This window comes from Oncorhynchus masou, chromosome 24 (assembly GCF_036934945.1).
Source record: "Oncorhynchus masou masou isolate Uvic2021 chromosome 24, UVic_Omas_1.1, whole genome shotgun sequence".
NCBI lineage: Eukaryota > Metazoa > Chordata > Actinopteri > Salmoniformes > Salmonidae > Oncorhynchus > Oncorhynchus masou.
This window is the reverse complement of record NC_088235.1, coordinates 58,044,484-58,052,596: the sequence shown is the minus strand read 5'-3', so window position 1 is coordinate 58,052,596 and position 8,113 is coordinate 58,044,484. Positions and strand designations below refer to the sequence as shown.

The window sequence follows — 8,113 nt, the reverse complement described above, 5'->3', positions numbered from 1 at the left end:
TCTCTCTCTCTCTCTCTCTCTCTCTCTCTCTCTCTCTCTCTCTCTCTCTCTCTCTCACACACACACCTCCATCCCGCACAGTGTCGTAGCGTGGGAGGATCCCTGTAATCGGCCTCAGAGCCCTCTCCCAGATAGAGAGGTGTTGACTTTGATCTCCTCTGGGTGGTCTGGAGCCGGTGGGATTGGGAATATAGAGATGGAGAGAGAGGGCTGTCTGTGGGAATATGAAGATATACACAGAGAGCTTAGGGGTGAATCAAGGATCAACTCCAAGAAAGACTTAGACCGGTGACAAAAGTGTGTTGTCTTCCTCTCACTTTGAGATAAGATGAGTTATACCTAGTAGGGACTCCATTGATTATTCGTGGTTGCTTATGGGTGTAAGTGAACACTGTACATCCTCATTTGAAGCACTATGGACCTCCTGTATTCGACGTAAAGTAGCCAGTAGCCAGCGGGCATTTATTGATACAGAGGGAAGAGTGTACATGTAACATGTCTGTGATCTTAGGTGCAGGAACTGAACTGTCTCTCTCTTCATCTTTCTTCTTTTTCCTACTTTCTCTCTATTTCTCCCTCCTCCCTCTCACTGTCTCTCAGGTGTGAGTTGCTGTGTTGTCTAGGTTCAGAGTCCCAGAGGGAAGCAGGTGTGGTGGATAAGGTATATGAGTCGCCCTTCCAGAAGCTCACCTGTGGCTACGACGCCTATGTCCTCTCTTGGGACCTCCGCCTCAGCCCCAGGTACGCCGTCCGTCCATCAAGCAAGCTGTCAATCAATACCTTTTTTTTTCGTATTCACGTATGTATAAATTGTCAATGTACTGTGGCTCATATTGTATGGCAAAATGTACCTCCACCAATATAGCACATGCATCAATATACATTATAAAACTGTTCAAGCATTATGATTTGCAAAGAAGTATTCTGTGCCGTGCCAAAATGAGAATTAACGTCACGGCTACATCATACACTTCAATACACGTGCTATGAGTCAGCACAGCACACAGAAGAGCACTAGCAACACAGTCTAATCATTCTGCCTCCCCTCCATCATCCAAAGAGAAAGAGCGCAGTATGTTACTATCCAGTCCGCACTGGGCGGTGCCCGTATTGATGCGGAGCGTTTCCGCAACAAACCTGGTCCTGCTATCAAAGGAGACGGGGTCATTTGATTTGGGTGGTGTGTGTGTATGTGTGTGAGGTGTTTTTGTGGGGAGGGGTCCAGTCAAGTAACACAAATAAAAGCTGATTGTCAGCTTGCTCTGGGGAGTTGAGTGGAGGGTTGTGCTGGGATGGGGGGTCCCTCTTTAGACATCAATAATTCACACCACACACAGCACCCCCAGGAGGCTCCCTGGGACAGTGAGGAGGCGCGGGGTGTCTGGACGTTGGGTTCCCGCTGAAAGCAGGACTTTGAGTTTTGCAGATGCCTGGAGGGTATCCGACCAGCGGACAGCAACACACACACAATTCATTCTCTGTCTGATATACACTGTTGTCTTGGTGTTGTGAAGCACCTGTCTCTTGTTATGGGTTAATGTTGTGTCGTGTTGTTGTGTATTTTATTAGATTGATCTATCAGCTCATGGTCTTGTTGAATATGTACGTTTTGTGTATCACGTTGTTTCATCATATTTTTGGGGTGTTATTTCTTTATATTTATAATATGTTTTTTTTGGAATTGAGTAATGGCAAATAGTTTTCTCATGTGATGTGGAATTGTTTTATTTAGTTTTATGTAGAGATGTCTGTTTCTTGTGTCGTGGCTGTGACATTCTCTGGGTGAGATGGTCAGAGTGTGTATGCATTCTCTCTACAAACTATGCTGCATTCTCACCATGTCGGCTATAGGTTTGGCAGAGAGGGGGGAAACGAGAGAGAAAGAGAAGTCAGCCCAATGGGTCTTGTCTACCTCATGCACTCTTGACTCACATTGTCCCAGAAAAACACACTCCAAGAAACCGACACAACCCAAACTCTCTCAGAGACACACAATAGTAAGTTACTGCTTGACTTTAACCTCAGTTGCCAAGACAGGTAAAGTAGTCTGGTGACAGGGACACTCCTTTGAGTCTGGTCGAGTCAGGGCTATATGTGGATATATCTGGTGTCTCTCAACACTTTAGGACCCAATGACAGTGAATTGACCTCGTGCTCATTGGATTGCTAAAATTAGGACGAAGAAACGGTGTGTGCCTGTGTGTGTGCACGCCTGTGTGTGTGTGCACGCCTGTGTGTGTGTGTGCACGCCTGTGTGTGTGTGTGTGTGAGACTGACTCCAGACGCCTCTGTTGCCCTGCTGTCTGCACCCGGTCCCTGTGCATCACTTATTGATGAGGCTCTAATGGATGATCGATCTCCATTGGCAGAACTCCTAAAATATTTCCCCTACCACCACCTCCTTCCCCACCGCAAGCCCAGCCAGCACTCCCAACACCCCAGCGCCTTTCCGTAAACAACAGATGAAGTTTCGGCATCCTCAGAAAACTCGCACACAAACCTCACAACATACACCCTACTCAAAACACACACCAACATACACAATCTAACTTACTCAAAACATGCACACACACATTTGCCTTCTTTAAAATTCTTCGAAAGTACACTCTCCAAAATCCAGTCACATTCTGCACTGTGAAGTAGTGGTCCTCGCCTAGGTCATCAAAGTAAGTTGAACCTAATGAATGCTGTGACGCTGTCGTTTTGGACTATTTCACCTCCTGCAATTCATAGTATTTCAAATTAAACAGATGTCTACTTTTTCACAAACATCCTCCTGTCCAACAGGAAGTGTGTCATGGAGTGGGAGGAGCCTCACGACAGTGCCCTCTAACTGCATCCAGACGGACGGGAATCACATGATTGCCAGTGGCTCCTCATACGACGGCGTCATACGGATGCGGGATAAGTGGCAGACCCGCTGCGTAGAGGTATGTGTGTGTAAAATCAATTTGTGTGTGGGTGACGGCCATTTATGACTGTTGTTTTCCTTGCCACAGATGTTGCAGTTATCCTCCGCTGTGAACAGCCCAGTGTGGTCACCTGATGCAGCACTCCATCACTCTTCTTCTTGGTCAAATAGTCCTTACACAGCCTGGAGGTGTGCTGGGTCATTGTCCTGTTGAAAACAAATGATAGTCCCACTAACCAGATGGGATGGCGTATCGCTTGCGAATTCTGTGGTAGCAATGCTGGTTAAGTGTGTCTTGAATCCCCAAAAGAAATCACAGACAGTGTCACCAGCAAAGCACCCTCACACCATCACACCTCCTCCTCTATGCTTCTTGGTGGGAAGCACACATGCGGAGATCATCTGTTCACCTACTCTGCGTCTCACAAAGATACTGCGGTTGGAACCAAAAATCTCAAATTTGGACTGATCAGAACAAAGGACAGATTTCCACCGGTCTAATGTACATTGCTCGTGTTTCTTGGCCCAAGCAAGTCTCTTCTTCTTATTGGTGTCCTTTAGTAGTGATTTCTTTGCAGCGATTCGACCATGAAGACCTGATTCACGCAGTCTCCTCTGAACAGTTGATGTTGAGATGTGTCTGTTATTTGAACTCTGTGAAGCATTTATTTGGGCTGCAATTTCTGAGGCTGGTAACTCTAATGAACTTATCCTCTGCAGCAGAGCTAACTCTAGGTCTTCATGAGAGCCCAGCACACCTCCTATTTGAGCTGTTCTTGCCATAATATGGACTTGGTCTCTTTCCAGATAGAGGTGGTATACAGAAGATAGTCATATCTTGTCACAGCACAACTGATTGGGTCAAACACATTAAGAAGGAATGAACTTTTATCAAGGCACACCTGTTAATTGAAATGCGTTCCAGGTGACTACCTCATGAAGCTGTTTGAGAGAATGCCAAGAGTGTGCAAAGCTGTCATCAAGGCTAGGGGTGGCTACTTTGAAGAATCTCAAATATGAAATACAGTGCCTTGCGAAAGTATTCGGCCCCCTTGGACTTTGCGACCTTTTGCCACATTTCAGGATTCAAACATAAAGATATAAAACTGAATTTTTTTGTGAAGAATCAACAACAAGTGGGACACAATCATGAAGTGGAACGACATTTATTCGATATTTCAAACTTTTTTAACAAATCAAAAACTGAAAAATTGGGCGCGCAAAGTTCAAGGGGGCCGAATACTTATTATTATGAAATGTGGCAAAAGGTTGCAAAGTTCAAGGGGGCCGAATACTTTCGCAAGGCACTGTATATTTTGATTTGTTTAACACTTTTTTGGTTACCCACATAATTCCAAATGTGTTGTTTCATAGTTTTGATGTCTTCACTATTATTAAACAATGTAAAAATAAGGAAAAAACCCTGGAATGAGTAGGTGTGTCCAAACTTTTGACTGGTACTGTATATGCGGATACTACGCCCTGAAACCAACATGGAAACCTCTGCCAGGGCAACACAGATCCTGGACTAGAGGGCATGCAAGAACATGTTGTTACAGGACTAATCCAGTGGCCTGGAGGCTCTCTCTCTCTCACACACACACACACACACACACACACACACACACACACACACGATAAAGCCTAGATAACGCTTCCATTGAAGAACACACAGGGAGGTGTTTCCACCTCACACTTTGAGTGGCTACGGGCTCTGTCGGATGCTTTGAGGGGCTAAAACCATATTAGCCACTGACAGTAACATAGGAAAACAGTGTTTGGGGTTTCCATTCATTTGACCTCAACACCTGCAGTCAGTCAGGATTGAAGTACCTTTGAAAATCCACGTTATAATGTGAGGATCATTTGACAGACAAAGATAAAATATACTCACATCTGGCGTATCAAAGTTCTGGACGCATATCTAAACCCCACTTACACCTGGTGGTGCGTCATACACTGTAGATATCAACGGGTCTCATTTTGACGTTTTCCTTGGATTCATTTAGTCAGTGGGGAGAGATAGTTGGGGGTTTATTCTGTGTTGTGCTTGGGGTTGTGAGGGAGGGTGATTTGGGGGTTGTGGTGTGTGTGCATTTGGTTCCATTGTGAATTCCCGGAGACCCTCCCTGCTTGCCATTAATGGCATATATTAGATCATATTCCCATTAGCTAATATTACGGTAGCAGATAAGAGGAATGGCCACGCTGCGTAAAGACATTGCACAACCATGCAGGAGATGTGGCCCCCAGGGACTGTGCAGAGTTGAATTAATCATATGGACCAAGGGAGGGGCCCCACAGAAGCTGTTCAGTCGTGTGGCCAGTATTTTGTTATCTGTAACGCAGTAGACTGAAATACGGGTGGTGCACGGATGATGATTTGATTGTGTAGAACGTTGTTCTTCACCTGCTGTGTGGCTTGGTATGAAATGCCTGACCTTGCAGGTGTAAGGAATCACACACGCACACACTGAGGATGCCACAGACTGAAGTGTCATCAGGCCACACCAACGATGCAGTGCTGTTGTCTGAGGTTCTGTCACAAGGTCAACACAATGACTCACACAACCCCACCAACCAACCAACTCCCTCTCAGGAAAAGGCTGAAATTAAGACTTCCATTTGGGACAGAAGTGGTGGAGGGGGGGCTGGGTTGAGGGTTGCAAGAAGGGTATTTGTGGTGCCTCTCGTCACACCTAAAGAGCCCACTCACACACCACACTCACCTAGTAACACTTGCACACACCATCGTCTCACAGACTAAGGAGTGAGTGATGTGGGCCTTGCCTGTACCTGCCCTTCTCCCTCAGTAGTGTCAGTTTGGAGGGAACGGATGAGGAAGAAGGAGGGGGGCGCAGAGGGCACCTGTACAAACCTCTCTGTCACACAGGTGACGGTGAGCTTAGCAGGGGGACAAAGGATTTCACCTCACCCTCTGCCACAATACCTTCATTCTTGTGACATTAACTCGGTTACATCATTAATATGAATCCCGTGTCAGACATGCAGACGTAAATAATGAAATCAATGGTTTGTTCTTGTCTTGCCAGGTTTATTAGATTCAGCTAAATGTTCTGGCATTGGAGGCTTTTTCTTTGTTTATCCGGATCTCTAAATGAAGAGTCAGCGGCTAAATGTGGCATGTAGCAAGTGTGGAGTGGGCAAACCATCGTGACCTCAACTGAAACACAGCCAGCTGAGACACGCAGGGTATATTTAGCTGAGGGAACCATGTGAAGAGCATCGGGGTGCGTCTGGGTTAGTGGCGACCTGGTTTAAGACGTAAATCACACACACTTGGATCATGCAGATGATGGATGAGGAAAAAAAGGTGTCTGGTACTGCCGCGACCTTGCAGTGGAGCAGGACTCGCACCAAAATGCATTAGCTTTATGCCAAAACGTGTTAGCAGATGACAGCTGATGGAACAAACCAGGCTGTGTGTGTGAAGGAATAGTGGTTAACTGTTTTCAACACAATATGATTTGGCCAATTAGAATTGTCATTTCCGTACCACTACTGTTACTGTTCACACGAGATCAACAGAGTAACCCACTGGCACCTGTCTCAGAGCAATTCACCATCCCTGGACTTAGTTTTCTCTCACAATGGATAACCTGTAATTTACCCTTAGCACTTAGCAAGACTAGCAGAGTAACATGAGAACATGTGAAGAATCACACAGTGTTTTCTTTGGCCAAGTTCATTGGACTTGAATGGAAGGAAGGGCTTCCCTTTCAGTGGAGGTGAGCCCTGTTTCCGTGGGCTCAGTGGGCTGTGGTACAACTATGGAGAGGATCAGATATCAGAGCAATGCTGGGCTGAGCATCAGAGCATCATACCAGGGTTGAGTTTGGTTTTATGGAGGTGGTTGAACTGTGTTATAAATGAGCTGGCAGGTTTTTACACTGATTTACCAGTGTGCAGTTATGTGCCGAAAGGTGCTGGAGCTTTGAATTCTTGTACCAATGCTGCCATCTACAGACGATGAGAGTAAATGCATGCAAGACACCACTACCAGACTGCCACGACCACTCACATCTGCCACCATTTGTTGCAGACAAAATACAGGTAAGTGACAAAAATAAAGGAAACACCAACATAAAGTGTCTTAATAGGATATGTGTCTCGGACTCCATCATTTTGAAAAATTCCATCATTTTGTGTTTTGTTAATTGTGGTGAAAAACTCTGTCTCAGCTTCCGCTCCAGAATCAATTGAGATCTGGTGACTGAGACACACACACACACACACACACACACTTTAAACCGTATGATCATTTGGGACCCCTCTTTCAAAGTCACTGAAATATTTTCTTCTAGCCATGGTAGCCAAAATAATGTGCAACTGGGCATTTTTATGTATGACCCTAAGCATTATGGGATGTTAATTGTTTAATTATCTCAAGAACCACACCTATGGACACCTGCTTTCAATATACTTTTTATCGCTCATTTACTCTAGTGTTTTTTTGGGGTGGGCAGTTCCCTGTATATTGGCACGATGAAAATATCTCCATTTATTTTATTTTCACACAAACGTCCACCTTTTAAAAGATAAAAAGGACATGCATGTTTTCCCAAAACACTGAAGTAATGGAGGAAAACTGGATCAAAAGATATCCCCCAGACTAGCTGTCTTTTTTTCTGTTTTTGGGGGGTGGAGCCCAAACCAGCCTTCATTTCAATGTCTACAGAAGTTTAATTTTGGTCCGGATCAGACCAAATCTGAACTAATCATAGACGTCTATGTTTCACAAGTTTAGAGTACAGTGTAATGTACTGTACTATACTGAATTAAACTCTACTGTCCTGTACCGTACTGTACAGTACTCTACTGTGATAATTGTTTGTGATGTTCAAACTTGTGAAACATAGCCTATGATTCATTCAGATTAGGACCTGGTCCACACTGGCCAAATATGTACTTCTTTGGGGGCAGAGCTCATTAGAATAATACACAGCATGCTTTGCGAGTGTTTGTTTTTACATTTAGGTCATTCAGTAGACACTCTTATCCAGAGCGACTGACATTCAGTGCATTCAACTAAGGTCGGTTAACAACAACATATCACAATCGTAGCAAGATAATAAACAAATCTGTAACCGTCCTTTACTGCAAATGGTATTGTTGTTCAAAGTGGTCTGTTGGCTTATTCTTTAGGTTGGACGACTTTAAACGTCCTCATTGCCAGTTCTA

At 44.8% G+C, this 8,113-nt stretch overlaps 1 pseudogene; it reads left to right on the top strand.

Annotated features, from left to right (window-relative positions):
* Window positions 1-415: 415 nt before the first annotated feature.
* On the top strand, window positions 416-4,314 carry LOC135511406 (F-box/WD repeat-containing protein 4-like; annotated as a pseudogene).
* The last annotated feature ends 3,799 nt before the right edge of the window (window positions 4,315-8,113 follow it).